Source organism: Bufo bufo, chromosome 6, assembly GCF_905171765.1.
Source record: "Bufo bufo chromosome 6, aBufBuf1.1, whole genome shotgun sequence".
Classification (NCBI taxonomy): domain Eukaryota; kingdom Metazoa; phylum Chordata; class Amphibia; order Anura; family Bufonidae; genus Bufo; species Bufo bufo.
Window position 1 is genome coordinate 402,623,907 of NC_053394.1, and position 21,930 is coordinate 402,645,836.

The following is a 21,930-nucleotide window of genomic DNA, read 5'->3' on the forward strand; positions in this document are numbered from 1 at the left end:
AGACAGTGACATCCTGACACCTTATAGGAACCTGACAACACAATGATACAGTCATCACCCAGATCCCTTCATAGTGTTCCTGTATAATGTCCCAGCATTCCCAGCAGTGTCACCTCTCCAGTCAGCAGCTCAATCATCTTGCTGGTGAGTTCCAGGATCTTCTCTCTATTGATTTCCTCATGTATCAGGGGGTGAGGTGGAGGCCCCATGATTGGGCTCAGGGTTCTTACCCATCCTTCAGACACAGGGGCCTGACAGCGCTCACTAGAGGTCTTCTTCACTACTGTGTAGTCCTAGTTATAGAGAGACACAGTAATAAATATCACTCCATACATCTCCAGAGTCCCTCACCTCTCCAGTCATGTCCATCTGTTAGTAACATAGATAAGATGATGTAATGTGACATCATCAGAATCTCTCACCTCTCCAGTAAGCCAGAAGAGGATCTCTAGGGTGAGATTTATTATACTCTCTGACATCTTGTCCCTGTCCCTATCCATCCTTGACGGGTCAATCAGGGGAAGGATCTTATATAGAAGATCTCCACTGAGCGGATCTTATATTGTAGGAACCTGAATGGAAAGGAGATGAGACAAAGTAAAATCCTAAAAAATCCCATGTAAAATACAATTACTGGAAATAATAAGAGGACACATCAGCAGTGAATAGACCCTGATTGTGGTCAATGTGTCTACATCTCAGGACTCCACAATAACGGGGTGTCGGTCCCATCTTTGAGGTGTTCATACTATAAGAAGGAACAAGGGGCCGTCATTGACGGAAGATACATGTCATCGAGGTTCCTGGCCTCCGTGAGGTAAGAACCGGGTTTTTTCCTGAAGTGTCAGTTTTGCAGTTGCATTCTGACATTTCAGATGTTAGTATGGCTGTAAAGCCGATCTGGGCCGGTTCTTATTGGGAGCAGCCAAAGAGCAGGGTGGGTGGCTGTTCCCCACGGTTCCAGGCCGGGTTTTGGCTGGGATATAAAAACCGAGCCAGCACATTCAGCTGGTATGGATTATACTCCATGACAGAGAAGCTGTGGAGTCTGTGTCTTGGGACCTGTGAATCTGTGCCGTGCTAAACGGCTGAGAGCCGCATGCTAAGAAAACAGGCCTCTAAAGCCTGCTGTGGACTGTGGGTGGAAAACTGCTGACCAGGTGAAGGCTTTTTGCACTGTGGACTTTGTGTGGTGTGAACAGGCACCAAAACTGAACACCATTACTTTTGGCTTGTTTTTTCCTTATGTGTGAATAAACATTGAACTTTGCTTTACAACCTTGTTTTCGCTTCTCTGTACTGCGTCCGCTCACCCTGCCTACCAGAGCGAATCCTCACAATACATACTGACATTATCTATGTAACCAATATCGTCACTGCAGCGATGTGAAGAAACTGAAGGGATTCATGGAAGCATCAGCACAGGAACGGAGAGGGATTTAAAGGGGTTCCGCAGTTCTTTTCAACTGATGATCTATCCTCTGTATAGATCATCAGTATCTGATCAGTGGGGGTCAGAAACCCGGGATCCCTGCTGATCCTCTGTTTGAGAAGGCAGCAGCACTCCAGGAGCGCCGCAGCCTTCACTCTGTTTCGCTCAAGCCCAGTGACAAGTATAACAGGCCTGGGCGTGGCTAAACCCCATTCAAGTGAACAGAGCCGAGCCCCACCCAGGCCACTGATACTAGTCGTGACATCACTGGGCCTGAGGGAAACAGAGAGAAGGCCGCGGCGCTCCTGGAGCACCGCTAGATTCTCAAATAGATGATCGGGGGGGTCCAGGGTGTCAGACCCCCGCTGTTCAGATGCTGATGATCTATCATCAGTTAAAAAGAACTGCAAAACCTCTTTAACACACATTCAGCTGACACTTTCTTGACTGCTGGGCAATCTAATCACATAAACCATGGAACACATTTCCTATGTTGGGTGTGAATTCTGGTGTAATTGGCACCAAAATCTGCTGCATTTAGGACACATTTTTGCAGATCTAATCATATCTACGAAAAATGGCATTGTGGAAAATGGGTGCGACCTCATGGTGAAGGTTTCAGAGGAGCACAAAGATTTTGGCACTAAATTTTGTCACAAAGTAAACCAAAGGACAGGTGGTGTAAGGTTAGAAAAAACTGTCAGCCCGGGCCACAGTGATCAGTCTGGCAGATCTTTTGGATTAGTAAATCCACCCCATTAAGTTTCTTCTGTGTAAATCTCTTAGGCCCCTTTTGGACCGTGTCCTGGGCGGAAATCATGCTCCGTGTGTGAGCGTTATTCCTCATTCTGGACACTGGTCGTTTCATAGAAGCGCATGTCACAGCATTATAAATCAGTATAATTCAGTACATACAGGTCAGGCAGAGACACACTGCATTATAAATCAGTATAATTCAGTAGATACAGGTCAGGTAGAGACACACTGCATTATAAATCAGTATAATTCAGTAGATACCGGTCAGGTAGAGACACACAGCATTATAAATCAGTATAATTCAGTAGATACCGGTCAGGTAGAGACACACAGCATTATAAATCAGTATAATTCAGTAGATACAGGTCAGGTAGAGAGACACACAGCATTATAAATCAGTATAATTCAGTAGATACAGGTCAGGTAGAGACACATGCAGCGTCCCACTATGTGTGTGTGGGCACTGCTTAAAAGCACTTTTTGTCTTAACAATTGTATTGTGCGGTATTGTATGACTTTGCATTAATGTATCTGCAAAATCCCTGTTACCAGGCAGATTAGGTGTAATTTATACATCCCACCACTAGATGGGGGATAAAGCTTAGGTCATATATATACCTAGGTCAGTCCTAGTGAGACAGATTTGTTGAGGTCTCTCTCTGAGGAGATTAGTTCAGATTAGAGCAGATCTGAGGAGATCAGATTAGATTAGTGGGAGAGAATGTAGAGTGAAGACTCCAGGACACAGATTAGTGAGTGGAGCCAACTTCGCTAGGAGGTGATACTAAGATGTGAGGTGCAGAAGAGCGTTTTCCTTCCATGGCCGGACTATACTCTTGCATCCCTGACCAGTAGGAGAGATTTTGCCTCCCTGGAATAGAAACAAGCTTCCTAAGGAATCATCGGTGATAAGAGCCATTATTGAGGGCTACAGACACCTTTGCGCATGGTGGAGGACTTATAGCTTCTGGCAGCCACACCATACTTCTGAGAGACAGAAGAGTTTGCCTGTCCCAATGTTCAGCTTGTAGGGAAAGGACAAGGAATAGGATCCAGCACATCAATAGGAACCAGGTACACCTTACCCACAGCTCCAAGTCAAACCTAAAAAGCCTAGAAACAGTGGATTTGGAGAATCAACTCTGTTAACATCAAGAGACTGTATTTTTGTACTGCTGCAACCAAAGTCATCCACAGTAAAAGTTGTGAGTTGCATCTTACCACTGTCTACCTCATTATTACATCTAATGGTTGTACCACCATTAACGATACTGGCGTCACGACAAAAAACATCAAGGGACTCAGCCGCAACAAGCACCCTAAGCACCCCTAACATCAAGGGCACCTCAACCACCATCTTGGCTGATGCTTCCCTACCACAGAGTGTGCCCCGGAGGATTTCGTGCTGTCCACCTCAACACTGTATTGCCGGTCCAGGGAGGCTTTCTGCTAACCGTGAGTAAACCGATGAACTGTGTGTTATTGTTTGGCCCCTCATCGGTCCACCGTGCACCTCACGTGTTGCCCTGCGCTACTGGCTGGATATCTTTTATTGGCGTCACGAACAGGATATTAACCCTTGCGCCATATTTGAGAGGCTGTCGCATGTGAATAAGCCCCTTTATTTGATTGAGAGACTTTTGCTTATTGTGCGCTGTTTTGGGCTAAAGAACTGTTCAAATTGCTTGGAAAGCATATGGAGGTGCTATACTAGTCCCCAGCACACACAGCATTATAAATCAGCATAATTCAGTAGATACAGGTCAGGCAGAGACACACAGCATTATAAATCAGGATAACTCAATAGATACAGGTCCGGCAGAGACACACAGCATTATAAATCAGTATCATTCAGTAGATACGGGTCAGGTAGAGACACACAGCATTATAAATCAGTATAATTCAGTAGATACGAGTCAGGTAGAGACACACAGCATTATAAATCAGCATAATTCAGTAGATACAGGTCAGGCAGAGACACACAGCATTATAAATCAGGATAACTCAATAGATACAGGTCCGGCAGAGACACAGCATTATAAATCAGTATAATTCTGTCATGGTCTTACCTTCTTGCTGTTCTCCTTCGTTTGACATGTGCTGGCGGCCATCTTGGTTTCTGGGTTTCTTGTAGCCTCCCACCCTGCGGCTCCTCCTTCCCACTGGGAGGAGCTGGATGCCTAGCTCATATATATAGGAGGTCTGTGGCTTCAGTTCCTTGCTTGGTCCTCCTGTGTTCACATGCTTCTAGACTGCTGCTGCTTCTGGTTCCTGATCCTGGTTTCGTCCGACTACCCTGCTGGTTCCTGATCCTGGTTTCGTCCGACTACCCTGCTGGTTCCTGATCCTGGCTTCGTCTGACTACCCTGCTGGTTCCTGATCCTGGCTTCGTCTGACTACCCTTCTGGTTCCTGACCTCTGGCTTCGCAAAGACTCTGCTTTGGTTTCGCCATCCGTTTGGACTTTTGCTTTACAGCTTTATTTTCAATAAAGCCTTCTTATTTTCACTTATCTCTTGTTGTACGTCTGGTTCATGGTTCCGTGACATTAGGACCAAGCCATGAATTCTGACGGTACAGGGCCATCCTCGCTACCCACGCTGGTTGCCAGACTTGATCAGCAGGATCACCTGTTGGGTCGGTTCGCTGTGGCGTTGCAAACCCTGCTTGAACGCACGGCTCATTTCGCTCCCGTTGCCGATGGGTCGGTTGTCGCTCCTGGGCCCGCTCCTACTGCCGCTCCGGTTGTTGCGCCAGAGTCTACCCCGACACCTGTTGTTGCACCTGCGGTGTTTCAGGGTATGACCGGTTCTGCCCCTCTTCCACAGCGCTTTGGGGGAGAGCCAACTCAGTGCCAAGGTTTCCTTAACCAGGTGGGCATTTATTTCGAGTTGCTGCCACATGCCTTTCCTACTGAGAGATCAAAGGTGGGCTTCTTGATCTCGCTGCTCTCGGACAAGGCCTTGGCCTGGGCCAGCCCTTTATGGGAGAACAACAATCCGGTGGTTGGCGAGTTTTCCGGTTTTGTTGCTTCTCTTCGGAAGGTATTCGATGTGCCGGCTCGTGCTGCCTCTGCTGCGAAGCTCCTTATGTCCATCAGACAGGGTTCACGATCCGTAGCTGAATACGCCATTGAGTTTCGTACCCTGGCAGCAGAGGTGGGCTGGAATAATGAGGCTCTGGTCGCTGCTTTCTCTCATGGTCTCTCGGATGCCTTGAAGGATGAGGTTGCAGCTAAGGACCTACCAGTGGAGCTCGAGTCTCTTATTTCTTTCCTGATTTTGATTGACACCAGACTCAGGGAGAGACCTTCCTTTAAGGAGAGCCTGCGGAGGTTTTCTAACAGATTGGCGCCTACGTTTGCTGTCCCACCCGTGCCTCCCTCTCCTCCCACGCCTCCTGGGGATGACTTGTCTGGGGGTGAACCCATGCAGCTGGGGTTTGCTCGCCTGTCCGAGGGGGAGAGGGTACTCCGGAGACGCGAGGGCCGATGCATGTACTGTGGTCTCGGTGGGCATTTTCGGTTGGCATGTCCGAACCGTCCGGGAAACGCTCGCACCTGAGATCCTGTCGGGGGCAGATCTTCGGTGGAGTCTCCTCGTCCCCGGTTTCCCGTGTTGACAAACCACTGATCACTGTTGTCCTCTCCTGGGTCGGGGGCTCGGTGACGACCCAGGCGTTGGTGGACTCTGGTGCTGGTGGTTTGTTCATTGATAGTGTGTTCGCTGCCGCCAATTCCATTCCTCTGCAGGCTCGAGGTTCCCCACTGGCTCTTGAGGCGATAGACGGCAGACCCCTTCTGCCGCCACACGTGACTCATGAGACCCTTCCAGTGGGGATAGCCATTGGTGCCGTTCACAGAGAGTCGGTCTGCCTCCAGGTTATTTCGTCTCCACACTACTCGGTGGTCTTGGGGTACCCCTGGCTCCGGAAGCATAATCCGACTTTCGATTGGAGATCGGCCGAGATCCTCTCGTGGTCACCGCAGTGTGGGGCTAGTTGCATCCATGGGTCTGTCAAGTTGCTGTGTACCTCCTCGGACTCTCTGTTGCCTCCTGAATACGAGGAGTACCGGGATGTATTCGATAAGGTGCGCGCGGTTGCCCTACCTCCGCACCGCCCATACGATTGTGCCATAGAGTTACAATCTGGTGCCGTTCCTCCTCGTGGCAAAGTCTATCCACTGTCGGTAGCGGAGAATGAGGCCATGGAGGAGTACGTGAGGGAGGCGCTTTCACGCGGACACATTCGCAAATCCTCGTCCCCGGCAGGGGCTGGATTTTTCTTTGTGAAAAAGAAGGGCGGTGAGTTGAGGCCTTGCATCGATTACAGGGGTCTCAATCGCATCACGATCAAGAACGCTTACCCGATACCCTTGATTTCCGAGCTGTTCGATCGCCTTAAAGGGGCCACGGTCTTTACCAAACTCGACCTGAGGGCGGCATATAACCTGGTAAGGATCAAGGCGGGCGATGAGTGGAAGACCGCGTTTAACACCAGGACCGGTCATTATGAATCCTTGGTTATGCCCTTTGGGTTGTGCAATGCGCCCGCAGTCTTTCAGGAATTCATCAACGATGTTTTCCGTGACCTGTTGCAGCAGTGTGTGGTGGTCTATTTGGATGACATCTTGGTATATTCTGAATCCATGGAGGTCCACATTCTGGATGTCAGACGAGTGTTGCAACGGTTACGAGAGAACAAGCTGTTCGGTAAGCTTGAGAAATGCGAATTTCACCGATCCCAGGTAACCTTCTTAGGTTACATCATTTCCGCTGAGGGGTTCTCCATGGATCCTGAGAAGGTTTCGGCTGTCTTACAGTGGCCCCAGCCCAGTGGTCTTCGTTCCCTGCAGCGCTTTTTGGGCTTCGCCAATTATTATCGGAAGTTCATCAGGGACTTTTCCATGCTAGCCAAGCCTCTCACGGATCTGACCAGGAAGGGCAGTAATTCCCAGGTCTGGCCGCTCGAGGCCATCCGAGCTTTTGAGGCTCTAAAGTCCGCCTTTGTGTCGGCTCCGATTCTGTCGCATCCCAACCCTGGGTTGCCCTTTGTCCTCGAGGTGGACGCGTCTGAGACGGGAGTAGGCGCCCTTCTGTCTCAGCATAGAACACCAGAGGGTCCTCTGCTTCCTTGTGGGTTTTACTCCCGGAAACTGTCTTCCGCGGAGTGCAACTATCAGATTGGTGACAGGGAGTTATTGGCCATCGTGCAGGCCCTTAAAGAATGGAGGCACTTGCTCGAGTGTTCGGTGGTTCCGGTCCTCATCCTGACGGACCACAAGAATCTGACCTACCTTTCTGAGGCCAAGAGATTGACACCACGTCAGGCCAGATGGGCTCTGTTCTTGTCACGTTTTAATTACGTGGTCTCCTACCTACCCGGTTCCAAGAACATCAGGGCGGATGCCTTATCACGGCAGTACTCCGAGCTGTCCAGGGAGGAGTCGATTCCGACTTCGGTCATACCTCCGAATCAGATCTTGGCCGCCATTCGCACCAGCCTGACCTCTCCCCTGGGTGAGCAGATTTTGGCGGCTCAATCTGGTGCTCCCTCTGGGAGACCCAACGGCAGATGTTTTGTGCCTGAGGAGTTGCGCACTCGGTTGTTGCGAACCTACCATAACTCCAAGACCGCGGGGCATCCTGGAAATAATCAGCTGTCCTGGGCTGTTTCACGTCTGTTCTGGTGGCCTTCCCTACGTTCCGACATCGCCGCATATGTAGCGGCATGCTCCGTTTGTGCCCAGAGTAAGTCCCCTCGGCACCTTCCGTTGGGCCTTCTGCAACCCATAGCCACCGGGGAGCGCCCATGGTCACACCTGGGGATGGATTTCATTGTGGACCTCCCTGCATCCCGAGGCCATACGGTCATTCTCATGATTGTGGATCGGTTTTCCAAAATGTGCCACTGTGTTCCTCTCAAGAAGTTACCCTCTGCACAAGAGTTGGCCACGATTTTTGCCAGGGAGGTCTTCCGGTTGCACGGTTTGCCCAAGGAGATTGTGTCGGATCGGGGAAGTCAGTTTGTGTCCAGGTTCTGGCGCGCCTTTTGCTCCCAGTTGGGGATTCATCTCTCCTTCTCCTCGGCCTACCACCCTCAGTCCAATGGGGCCGCAGAGTGATCCAATCAGGCCTTGGAGCAATTCCTTCGTTGCTATGTCTCCGATCACCAAGACAATTGGGTTGACCTCCTGCCTTGGGCTGAGTTTGCCAGGAACACGGCGGTGAACTCTTCCTCTGGGACGTCTCCCTTCATGGCCAATTATGGGTTCCAACCTGCCGTGTTACCGGAGGTATTCTCTCCCCAGGATATTCCGGCTGTGGAGGATCACCTTTCCGTCCTACGTGCTTCTTGGGTACTGATCCAGAAGTCCCTTGAGGTCTCTGCGCAGCGCCAGAGACTCCAGGCTGATCGCAGACGAGCGCCTGCTCCTTCCTACCAGGTCGGAGACCGTGTATGGTTGTCCACCCGCAACCTCAACCTTCGAGTGCCCACTCCCAAGCTGGCGCCTCGCTTTGTTGGTCCCTTCCGAGTGCTTCGCAGGGTAAACCCGGTAGCCTATGCCCTTGCGCTTCCTCCTGGCATGCGGATCTCCAACGTGTTTCATGTCTCCCTGTTGAAGCCACTGGTGTGTAATCGTTTCACTTCCTCGGTTCCTCGGCCTCGTCCGGTCCAAGTGGGCAATCGTGAGGAGTATGAGGTGAGCAATATCCTGGACTCACGCCTGGTCCGCGGTCGGGTGCAGTTTTTGGTCCATTGGCGTGGTTATGGTCCAGAGGAGCGTTCCTGGGTTCCCTCCGCAGATGTCCATGCTCCTGCCTTGCTCCGAGCCTTCCACGCACGCTTCCCTCAGAAACCGTTCTTTACTCCGCGGAGGAGGGGCCCTTGAGGGGGAGGTACTGTCATGGTCTTACCTTCTTGCTGTTCTCCTTCGTTTGACATGTGCTGGCGGCCATCTTGGTTTCTGGGTTTCTTGTAGCCTCCCACCCTGCGGCTCCTCCTTCCCACTGGGAGGAGCTGGATGCCTAGCTCATATATATAGGAGGTCTGTGGCTTCAGTTCCTTGCTTGGTCCTCCTGTGTTCACATGCTTCTAGACTGCTGCTGCTTCTGGTTCCTGATCCTGGTTTCGTCCGACTACCCTGCTGGTTCCTGATCCTGGTTTCGTCCGACTACCCTGCTGGTTCCTGATCCTGGCTTCGTCTGACTACCCTGCTGGTTCCTGATCCTGGCTTCGTCTGACTACCCTTCTGGTTCCTGACCTCTGGCTTCGCAAAGACTCTGCTTCGGTTTCGCCATCCGTTTGGACTTTTGCTTTACAGCTTTATTTTCAATAAAGCCTTCTTATTTTCACTTATCTCTTGTTGTACGTCTGGTTCATGGTTCCGTGACAAATTCAGTAGATACGGGTCAGGCAGAGACACACAGCATTATAAATCAGTATAATTCAGTAGATACGGGTCAGGTAGAGACACACAGCATTATAAATCAGTATAATTCAGTAGATACGGGTCAGGTAGAGACACACAGCATTATCAATCAGTATAATTCAGTAGATACAGGTCAGGTAGAGACACACAGCATTATAAATCAGTATAATTCAGTAGATACAGGTCAGGCAGAGACACACTGCATTATAAATCAATATAATTCAGTAGATACAGGTCAGGCAGAGACACACTGCATTATAAATCAGTATAATTCAGTAGATACAGGTCAGGCAGAGACACAGCATTATAAATCAGTATAATTCAGTAGATACAGGTCAGGCAGAGACACACAGCATTATAAATCAGTATAATTCAGTAGATACAGGTCAGGCAGAGACACACAGCATTATCAATCAGTATAATTCAGTAGATACGGGTCAGGCAGAGACACACTATTATTTACAAAAGGTCCGATGGACCACTAATTGTCTCTTAGCTACATGTGCTACTAGTTCATCATCTTAAAACATAACGTTTATTTTTCATAATAAAATCATTCCTCAGATAGACACACGCTATTTATTTGCGGTGCAATGTAATCTGTAAAGGTGCGGAACAGTACTGTCCGTATCCTTTGAACTAGAATCTTCTAGATAATACAACTACTATAAGGCCGAATGCACACGGCCGTGTTCCACGTATAGATCATACGAGTGTATTACTGTAGTGCAGCGGAGGCATGAAGCGTACGGCGTCATGGCAACCAATGACGCCGTGCGCTTCTGCTGTCAGCAGGATGCCAGGCCAGGATACCATGGACCGCTCACGGCCCTATGCAGCCAGATCCAGGGTGCGCACACTGTTTAAAAACGTATCACATGCTGCTGCGACATGTTTCGCCAACTCATTGGGGTCTTCAGGTGTTGTGGGCAGTCTGCAGACGCGTCCTTCACTCACTGTGCCGAATACAGAAGTGGACGGCGCAGGCGCAGGATTTCGTCAGCGATGCTGCGAACTTGGACATCAATCAAGAGGAGCGGGGCGGGATAAATGGTTAGTAGACGGAGCCTCTAGGTGCTGAATCATCGCCCACATAGCACCTAGAGGCGAATTAGCATATTGTAAAAGTGTGTTTTTTAGGAGAACGGCCGCAGGGACAAATGTAAAAAGAACACTGTTATGTAGCGCTGACATTAGCACATCGCTCATGTCAGTCAGCTACATAACGGTATTTCTCATGGTAGAAACCCTTTAACCGACAACGGTCCAGCCTGTTACAAGGATTACAGCTAAACCAATATCTGAGTCATATCTTTATGCCATATAAATGAACTGTACTGACAACCTGGAGACCAGTGATTTAAGTAAAAGTTCAACTGTTTTACTACAACCGACTCCTCATCTTTTCCACCACCAACCTTTGCACCTGACGGTGCTGGCATCACAAACAACCGGGGTCCCAGCGTCCAAAGCACCCTAAACACCTATACCATCAAGGGCACCTCAACTGCCATCTGGCTGGTGATCCTTGTACTAGGGAGTGCCCTGGAGGATTTACTGCTGTCTTCCCCATCACTGCACGCCGGCCCAGGGAGCTACAAAAATGGTGACTACTACCCCCATCAGCCCACAGATTGCCCCTGCGGTCCGATCCCCACTAACTGTAGGACCTGGTGGGGATTCAGCCTGCAGCGGCTTCTGTCCAGCCCAATCCCAGCACTGACACTGGGAATAAAGGCAATCGCTGCCCGTCCCATTATAGTCACTGGGCTCCGGCAGAACGTTCCTCTAGTGGGAAACTAACGGAAGAGAAGTCACCGACCAAACACTGACTGTGTGAACGAGGCCTAATCCTGACAGACAGGAGGAAAGTGCACATACCTCCACTGGAGACCAGAGACTGGTGGGCTAAAGGACCTTTCATGATGTCATGGCCATGTGACCGTGTGTGGGAGGAGTCAGGCTCCAGTGTGTGCTGCTGGAGGAGGCAAAGGACCTTTCATGATGTCATGGCCATGTGACCCTGTGTGGGAGGAGTCAGGCTCCAGTGTGTGCAGCTGGAGGAGGCAAAGGACCTGTGATGATGTCATGGCCATGTGACCATGTGTGGGAGGAGTCAGGGGTCACATGACCAGGTTACCCAGGAGCCTGCTGTGCTGGTTGGGTTGTTCCTAGATTGTCCAGGCTTTGTTGAGTTGCTCCCCGCAGCCCATACATTCTAGGCAGTTCAGCAGTGCAGTGTCTAGAAGGTGCAGAGTTCTGGGAGTCTTGCACTGCAGCCCATACAGTCTAGGCCTCTTCAGAGCTGAAATGCCGAGAACAGACCTCCAGACTGTGGACATGAAGAAAGAGGGACACATCGCAGCAATTTGTATCCGCAGTAGGCCACGCCTCTAACTCCGCCCAAAACAAAACTATACACCTAACCCCACCCAGTCCTCTTAATGCTCCCACATAGTAATTATTCCCCCTTCATGCCACCGCACAGTATTTATGCCCACATTGTGTCCTCACAGAATTATGCCCAGCTGTGCCCCCAGTGATATGTCCAGTTATGTGTCCCCAGTAATATGCCCATATTGTGCTCACAGTAATGTGCCCACATTGTGCCCCCAGTATTTTGCCCACATTGTGCCCCCAGTAATATGTCCAGCTGTGCTCACAGTAATATGCCCATATTGTGCCCCCAGTAATGTGCCCACATTGTGCCCCCAGTATTTTGGCCACATTGTGCTCCCCAGTTTTATGCCCACATTGTGCCCTCAGTAATGTGCCTACATTGTGCCTCTCATAGAAAGTGAAAAAAAAAAAAACTACATACTTACCTTCTTCCTAGTAACAGCAGCAGGACATCGGCTGCTCTGGTCTGTGGAGGAGGCGGAGCCGAGGCTGACTGCCAGCCAGTCCCGTCCCCTGCACAGACTAGAGGTGTGGAGAGCCGGCAGGGGGAGGGATGATGAGGCAGGGAGCTGATGCCGGATCTCTGCTTCATCATAATACAGGCAACTGTCTCTGTGTCCTATGGAAGCAAAGTGGGACATAGCTCCCCCGTACCAGGACCGCGGGGCAGCCACTGCAATCTGGGACGGTTGGGAGTTATGCTAGAATGTATGGGCGCCTTTGATTCTTCTCCATGCAGCCTGTACATATTAGACTATTCTTTACTGAAGAGCCTAGAATGTGCGGCCTCCTTGGAGAGTCTCATTACCCATACATTCTAGTTTCTTCAGCACTGAAGTGCCTACAATGTACTGGCTCCTTTGAGGTTTCAGAGATCCATTTATTCAGTCTAGCCTGTATATGACAATATAGGCTTCTTTGAGGTCCTCAAGGCAGACCGTATATTGTAGCCTGTTCAGTACTGAAGTGCCTAGAATGTACTGGCTCTAGTGGCGTACTTGGGAGGGTTGTGGGGGCAGTCTGCCCCGGGTGTCCACTCTCAGGGGGGTGCCAGAAGCAATGAGCGCTTTTCATCAATACATTGCTGGAGTGCAGGGAGCTGGGTCCTGTCACCAGTGATGGCCAGTTCGCATTGTTCGCCCGCGAACACATGCTGGCTGCCATCTTAACTCGCAAGTCCGGAGAGGCACAGGTAAGCCCTTGACTGTGCCTGTGCCGCGAGCCGGTCTGAAATCAAATGCGGTCACCGGGAGCAGGCAGTTCAGAGAAAAGCTAGATGAAGGCCCCCGGAGGCTGTTCTCGGAACTGCCTGCTCCCGCTGACCGCATTTGTTTCAGATCGGCTCGCGCACAAGCACAGGTAAGGGCTTACCTGTGCCTCGCGGGACTTGTGATTTAAGATGGCAGCACGCATGTGTTCGCGGGTCACTCACTGCTCAGCTCCCCGTGCTCCTTCAGGCCAGCGGCACTCTGAATGGTGAAGCAGGAAGACTTCTACCCTCTCCACCATTCACCCTGCAGACACAGATCGAGCTGCCAGCCTGTGTGGACGGAGCCTGCAGCCCAGAAATCTGCATAATCTCCTCCCACACATTGCTATAGAGCGATCTGTGCCTGCAGGGGAGAGAGGACTGTGATCTTCAGGAACGGGACAAGGTGAGTAGTTACTGTGTTTTTTTGTTTTTTTTAATACAAAGGGGGCACAGAGGGCTTTATCACTATGGAGGGGCACAGAGGACTTTATTACTATGGAGGGGGCACAGAGGACTTTATTACTATGGAGGGGGCACAGAGGGCATTACTTCTATGAAGGGCGCACAGAGGGCATTACTTCTATGAAGGGCGCACAATTGGCATTTCTACTATGGAGGGGGCACAGAGCCAGAGACCATTACTACAATGTAGGGGGCACAGAGGGCATTATTACTGTGAAGGGGGCACAATGGGGATTATTACTATGAACGGGACACAATGGGGATTATTACTGTGAAGGGGGCACAAAAAGGACATTACAACTGTGAAAGGGACACAGAGAGGGCATAACTACTGTGAGGGGGGCACAATGTGGGCATAACAACTGTGAGAGGGCACAATATGGGCATAACTACTGTGAGAGGGCACAATGTGGGCATAACTACTGTGAGGGGGCACACATCTGTACAAAACTATGTGAAGTTTGTACAATTAGGGCAATACTATAGTGAGGGAGTAACATTTTTTTAAAGGGAACCTGTCACCTGCAAAATGCATATTAAACCGACCACAGTACCTTACAGTATCCCCCAGTGTGTTGCTAATCATGTTTTTCTTTCCTCTTTGTGTTTCTTCATACTTGTTAAAAACACTGTTTTAATGTCGGTTGGCGCTGTCCCCGAGTCAGGCTTGAAGTCAAGGGGGCAGCGGTCTCCTTGCTTCAAGTAAAGCTAAGCCCGCCCCTTACCCCTCCTCTCTACAATTAGATGGACATGCTGCCGTGATGCCCGGATCGCGCTCTTCTAGCGCATGCGCGGTACGTTGCCTGTTACAGCGTGATCCTCACTCACTCATTTTGCTGACCGCGGATGCGCAGGACAGTTCGATCGCGCGCCCGTCACACATGTAAAAGGCAGCGTACCGCGCATGCGCTAGAAGAGCGCGATCACGGCAGCATGTCCATCTAATTGTAGAAAGGAGGGGTAAGGGGCAGGCTTAGCTTTACTGTGGATGGCACTGTTATGGGGTGGGGGGATCTGTGGATGGCACTGTTATGGGGTGGGGGGGTCTGTGGATGGCACTGTTTTGGGGTGGGGGGGGGGTCTGTGGATGGCACTGTTATGGGGTGGGGGGGGTCTGTGGATAGCACTGGTATAGGATGGGGGGGGTCTGTGGATGGCACTGTTATAGGATGGGGATCTGTGGATGCCAGGGGGAGAGGTGAGAGGCACTATGATACTACTGGCACATTGAAGGGGGGGAGGCACTATGATACTGGCACATTATAGGGGGAGATGGCACTATGATTGTCACGACTGTGACTGATCCAGACAGGTCTGGGAGGAGAAGGTCGCAGCGACTTGCTACTCGCGATAGCTTGTGAGTTTGCTCTTTGGTTCAGGGTATGTCACCTGGGTTTTGCCTTGTGAACCTTTTTGTCCTGACTGGGAGTTTGTAGGCATCCTTCTCAGGTGAGTCCTGTCTGCCACTCCCAGCTACTATATTAGTTTCATTTTCACTTGCAGTCATTGCCAGATATAGTCCTTACTTCCAGTGCTACTCTGACCTTGGAAGGAGATCGTTTGATGGTGTTGCTGTGGAGCTCTTGTCCGGCGTGGACTGTCGTGATTGGGATCGCCTTCTCTGCTCGTGATTGGATAAGTCTATCTCTTATATAGTTTGTTTGTTGCTCTCTTCCCCTGCTGTTCTCCTAGACATGAGTGATGGTGACTAGTGCTCCCATCGGCCTTTCCCCACTCTAGGCTTTTGTTAGGGTGACGGAGGGTTTAGGCATCCTGCTCGCCGCACGGGTTCACACCCCGTCTAGGGTATCAGGGCAGACAGGTGCCAGCTTAGGGTTAATCAGGGGTGGCCATACTATTCCCATCCGTAGATAAGGGTCCCCCTTCCCCTCCATCTGGTGCGACACGACTGCTGCTGGGGTAGCGGTCGTGACAATGATACTACTGGCACATTGGGGGGGAGGCACTATGACACTGGCACATTATGGGGGGAGATGGAACTGATACTACTGGCACATTGGGGGGGGGGAGGCACTATGATACTGGCACATTATGAGGGGAGATGGCACTATGATACTGGCACATTATGGAGGGAAATGGCACTATGATACTGGCACATTATGGGGGAGGTGGCACTATAATACTGGCACATTATGGGGGAGATGGCACTATGATACTGGAACATTATGGGGGGAGGTGGCACTTTGATACTGGCACATTATGGGGAGATGGCACTATAATACTGGCACATTGGGGGGGAGATGGCACTATGATACCGGCACATGGGGGGGAGGAGAGAGGCACTCCGCACTTGATACTGGCACATGATTAGGGGCGCATCTATGGGGACACTTACTGGCACATTATTGGGTGGCACTGTGGGGCCACTTCTTATTGGCACATTATTGGGGGGCACTATGGGGGCATCTACTGAGGCCACAAAGAAGGGGTATTTTATATGGGGGGCTCTGTGTGATACTAGTATTATCAGGGGTATTATCTGTTTCTGCAGTATAGTATTGGGGAGCACAGCGGAACAGTATTGGGGGTGTTAGGATGATTTGTCCAGAAGATGGGAGGATGATGGAAAAGTAGTAAACTAAGATTTTTTTTTTGTCAGACTGCAGAGACAAAAAATGGCTGAAAAATGGTGGTCTGGTCTGAAGGTCTGAAAGGAGAGGATGAGGAAAGAGAACATCTACATCAAAGGAGACGTCACTGGATGTAAGAGGTATGGGGCTTTATTACCCTGTATGTTCTGTAGTGATAGGAGCAGGGGTCATAGCAGGGGTCATCGCGGTCATATAGGGTGCGACCGTGACTGGGAGGTGGAGGTTCAGACAAACTGACACGGTCTGACTTTGTTTCTTACACCGTTTACACAATTATGTGTAGGATTCGAGATTCGAAAGATTCAATATATTCGAGAACCTTTCCGGTTTCGGATTCGAAAAAAATTGGATTCGTCCCACCTCTATTAGAAACACATCCTAAAAAAATTTCCACAACAGTCTATTGTGTTATGTGCCACTTGAGTAGGGGGTGGGAGGCTAGGGGCCCACAGGGGGATTCACCTGTACCCCTGTGGGCCAGTCCGAGCCTGCTGGGGGATACTGTAAGATACTGTGGTCGGTTTAATATGCGTTTTGCAGGTAACAGGTTCCCTTTAAAGTATTGGTGGGGGGTGCCACCTTATGCATGCCACTGACTGGCTCTTTTGTGATTCTCCTTGCACATTGTTCAGTCTAGTCCATATATGAAGTGCTCAGAAAGTACAAGGTGTTCCTGCAGACCATATGGGCTCCTTTGAGGTTCTCCCTGCAGACCATATATTGTGGCCTGTATATGAAGTGCTCAGAATGTACAAGGTGTTCCTGCAGGCCATATGGGCTCCTTTGAGGTTCTCCCTGCAGACCATATATTGTGGCCTGTATATGAAGTTTTCAGAATGTATGACGTGTTCCTAAAGACCATATGGGCTCCTTTGAGGTTGTCCCTGCAGACCGTATATTGTGGACTGTATATGAAGTGCTCAGAATGTATGAGGCGCTCCTGCAGGCCATATGGGCTCCTAACCCTACTGACCATATATTGTAACCTGTTCAGTAGTGAAGTGCAGCCCACACAATTTATCTAATTATTTAATGGACTGTATGGGTCCCTTGGATGTTTTGATGGTAGTAGCTACCTGCAGCAGTTCTCATGGTAGCCCAGTCATGTATGTACGTGCTCCTTGATGGTATTGGTGGATATATTTCTTAATTGTATCATTTTGAGGTACATATACTGAATAGAACAAATCTGTAAAGATTTTTGGTTTACTACTTTTGCACAATATAGCTCCTTTGGTTATGGGCTGTCGCCATATTCTATGAGCCATAATTTTATTTTGTGTTGTGTGAGGGCTATTTCTTTACAGGATGAGTTGGCACCAATTTCTGATGCAGACATCTTTTGCTGGCTTTTTATTCTGGTGTTTGGGGTGGCCTGATGGAACAAAAAAAAATTGGGTTTATAGTATTGGTTGTTACAGATGTGGCGATGTTACATTGCTTGAGGTCCTACATGGCCAAAGATAGCCTGCTCAGATTCAAAATTAGAATCAGCACTGTCCTTTGAAGTGGTGAAAACAACCATAAGAGAAGTTACATCGCCAGCTGTAGTCCTGTCCTGAGAGGGACCCGAGGATAAAGAGGGGCAGTGGGACTTGCAAGACGAAACCCTCCGTCGCTGGGACCTGTCTCTGGAAGGTGAAGCATAACCTTCAAAATATTGTTAAGTGGGCGCACGTGAAAAAATCTGTGATTCCGGTGGGGGTGCCTTCCTTAGAACATGACATAAAGGCTGGTAAAGGAGCCTAAAGGAGAAAAATAATAAATCTGCCAGAGGCTACCAGATACTGTGTCCTACAAAAGAGTTGTTGCCTAAGCTATAGGCACTTCAGAGGAGGTGCTGGACATAAAAGCTGATGATCACCAGGTGAAAAGCTAAAAATGGAAGTAGAGAAGAAGTATTGGAGAATTCCCCCTACAGGGAGTCCACGCTTGGAAAGGATTGGGAGGTAAGGAAGCCCCTCCGAAGAATAGATGCAGGCGCCAAAGAAAAAATAATAAAAAGAAAGAGGCAGTGAGAGGTACAGCTTACTCGGGATGGAAGCCGGTGCCCTCTAGTACAAAGCATTGTGGGTGACGCTAGGGAGGCTCGTCCCCATCGCCGCCTGCTATTGGCTGCACACCCACACCCCACCGGATGTTTTCATCCGAGTAAAGGGTAAATGCAGCGGCAGGGTAAATGCAGCGGCAGCCAAGGCGGTATGAGAAGTGACGCGGGTGCAACCTCTGTGAGGGGCCCGGGCATATGGGGCGAGGGGCTTTATAGGCCTTGGATAACCCCTTTAACTTACACTTTGATCACTAGTAGAATACATTTTCCTACTTCAGCATGGTAATGTATTTTCCCTGTCAGAGCTTGGCTTCCATACAATACAAACCTCGCTGCCCCTACTAAGCCTCTGGCTACCAGTAGGACTAGGGCTAGGCAAAAAAAAATAAAAAATTAAATAATAACCTAAATTATTTAAACTTTATGGATGATTATAGGTTATATCACAATTATTTATTTCTGTACAGAAACAAAAAAAAAAAGAAGCGCCTCATGTGCAGTACGCCTGGACTAAAAATAATAGGAAATGGTGCGTATTGCGCTTACCGGATCCTGTTGTGAGGAGTCAAGTCACAACAGTTATAGAAACCTTGCTGGTGTTTGCACTCACCGGTTTAATGGGATGCCTTGCTGCTGCCTCGTCCCGTCCTGTCTTGTCGCCACGAGCTTCAGGATTAGTCAATTTGAAGGTTGAAGAAAAATAGGACCACTTTCCAGCGCTGTAGGCATATAAATCTATCTGCATGATGGCTTGGATGTTTTTTCTTTTTATTTAATTATAATAAAGCTGTCTACGCATTTCAAGGGCGTACAGCCCTCTTCCTCAGGACAGTATGCTTTATTATAGTGTATACTATAGTGTATTATCATTAAATAAAAAGAAAAAACATCCAAGCCATCATGCAGATCGATTTATATGCCTACAGCGCCGGAAAGTGGTCCTATTTTTCTTCAACTTTCAAATTATTTATTTCTGGCAATAACGTTTTATTTGTCTGTTGGGGGTGCACTGTATGTAGAGGGGTGCACATATACATTAGATACTGTCCTTCAGTCCTCCCTTTATATACAATAATGTACTTAATATAGTGGAAGGACCGGATGAGAGTTTCTGATGTATACAAAGAAAGGGGCGGGGAAGGGTATATAGTGTATATAGAGGGAGGAGTGGAGGAGGGTATATAGTGTATATAGAGGGAGGAGTGGAGGAGGGTATATAGTGTATATAGAGGGAAGAGTGAAGGAGGATATATAGTGTATATAGAGGGAGGAGGGTATACAGTGTATATAGAGGGAGGACTGGAGAGGGTGTATAGTGTATATAGAGGGAGGAGTGGAGGAGGGTATATAGTGTATATAGAGGGAGGACTGGATGAGGGTGTATAGTGTATATAGAGGGAGAAGCAGAGGAGAGTATATAATGTATATAGAGGTACGAGTAGAGGAGGGTATATAGTGTATCTAGAGGGAAGACTGGAGGAGGGTATATAGAGGGAGGACTGGAGGAGGTTATATAGTGTATATAGAGGGAGGAGTGGAGGAGGGTATATAGAGGGAGGAGAGTATTGTCACCGGCAGAGCTCTAAGAAGCTCTGACAGACGTTCTTCTGTACCTCCTGCATGAAGTTCTTTTGTTTTGGTTTCACTTTCTCATCTCTTTTCCTTCCCCCAGCTGTCATCTACTTCACACTGATTGCCTCCCTTTATATCCCCTCCCATACTGCCTCACTTGTGGTTTATATTACTTCCTGGATTGTGCTCACTGCTAGAAGCTGCAACTGCTGGTTCCTCAGATAAGTCTCTTCCTCTATTTGTGTTTTTCTGCTGGCTTGATTCTAGGTGACCCTGGCGTCCTCCGTATTGAGTGCAGGGAGCCGGTGGTCGTGTCCCCTCACTATTGTAGGGTTTTCGGGTGTCATATAGTCGAGTCACGAGGTCATGCAATTATCTATCATAGAGATCTTTGCATGGGCTGAACAGTAAGGGAGAGCTCTAGGGCTTTTATAGGGCTTACCTAGTTTGGGATCAAGTCAGTCTGTTGTTTATTTGTGACTTCCAGTTTTCTGCAACACCATCCGTGACATTATAAACCACCAAAACCGCTTTAAGCATGGATCCAGTTTCAGCCTTGACGGACCGCATGCAAGGTCTTTCACTGGAGGTAGCAGATCTCCGTAAAACTGTATCTCAGTTTCAGGTGACCGGTTCTGCTTGCGTTCATGGAGTTTGTTCTGAGCCTAAGATCTCGCTTCCGGATACGTTCTCTGGGGGTAGTGAGAATTTTGTTCGTTTTAGAGAGGCTTGCAAACTCCATTTTCGCCTACTTCCTCATTCCTCTGGTGATGAGGAGCAGAGGGTGGGGATCATCATCTCGCTGCTCAGGGGTAACGCTCAGTCTTGGGCCTTTTCGCTGCCGGTGGGGGCACGGCCCCTCCGATCGGTGGATGAATTTTTTGTAGCCCTGGGGCAGATATATGATGATCCGGATCGTATTGCTCTGGCTGAATCTAAACTGCGTCTTTTATGCCAGGGTAAACAGTCCACAGAGATATACTGTTCAGAATTTCGGAGATGGGCAGCTGATACTGGTTGGAATGATGCTGCACTCCGAAGTAAGTTTTGCCATGGTCTCTCGGAGGGATTGAAAGATGCATTTGCCTTTCATGAGAGACCTGCCTCGTTGGAGTCTGCCATGTCTCGAGCTGTTCGTATTGACAGGCGTCTTAGAGAGAGAGGAGAGATCACTCCTTCCTGTCATATCCAGTCCAAGGACAGTGGGGAGGTCTCATTCAGTGCGCAGGGGCCTCAGTCTCTCTCAATCCCCTCTGAGCAGGAGCCCATACAGATGGGTTGGCTTGCCTCGGATAGTAGAAGATTCAGCTCTCAGAGGAGGGTTTGTTTCTGTTGTGGAGGTATAAATCATTTGGCAAATGTTTGCCCCTCTAGGAGATTCAGGGAGTTTTTTGAGGGTAATAAAGAAACAAAAAGAAAAAAGTCCTCTAAAAACGTTCCATCTGTTACTATTGGCAAGGTTGCTGCGGAAATTGAAGGTTTGCTGTTTGCTTGTAGTTCCCATTTTGTCCTACCTGCCAGGGTGGCGCTAGAGAGCAAGAACATTGTTTGTGAGATTTTTGTAGATAGTGGAGCAGCTGTCAATCTCATTGATAATCAATTTGCTATAACACATGGTTTCCAGGTATGCACTTTGGGAAAGGATATACCTGTTTTTGCTATCGATTCCGCTCCACTTTCTCAAAAATCGTTAAAGGGCATAGTTCACAATATCCGTTTGACTGTGGATGATGCTCATGTTGAGGATGTGTCATGTTTTGTCCTGGGCGGATTACCTACGCCTCTAGTGTTTGGGCTACCCTGGCTCACTAAACATAACCCCACCATTGATTGGCAAGCAAGGCAAATAAATGGTTGGAGTGACTTTTGCAGAGAGAATTGCCTCACTGCGTCTCTTTCAGAGGTTTCTACTAAGACTGTACCATCTTTTCTCTCTGAATTTTCGGATGTGTTTTCAGAGAGT

General features: G+C 49.1%; 1 protein-coding gene and 1 long non-coding RNA gene across 4 annotated transcripts in view; both read right to left on the minus strand.

The window, feature by feature from the left end:
- LOC121004481 (gastrula zinc finger protein XlCGF57.1-like) overlaps positions 1 to 21,930 on the minus strand; it is a 263,952-nt gene that overhangs the window by 14,484 nt on the left and 227,538 nt on the right. The gene's annotated exons all lie outside the window — the stretch shown is intronic.
- On the minus strand, positions 237 to 11,544 carry LOC121004542. The gene is made up of 3 exons (XR_005779736.1): positions 11,501 to 11,544; positions 423 to 572; positions 237 to 293 (listed from the first exon to the last, which is right to left on the minus strand). It is a non-coding gene; the product is annotated as an uncharacterized LOC121004542 (long non-coding RNA).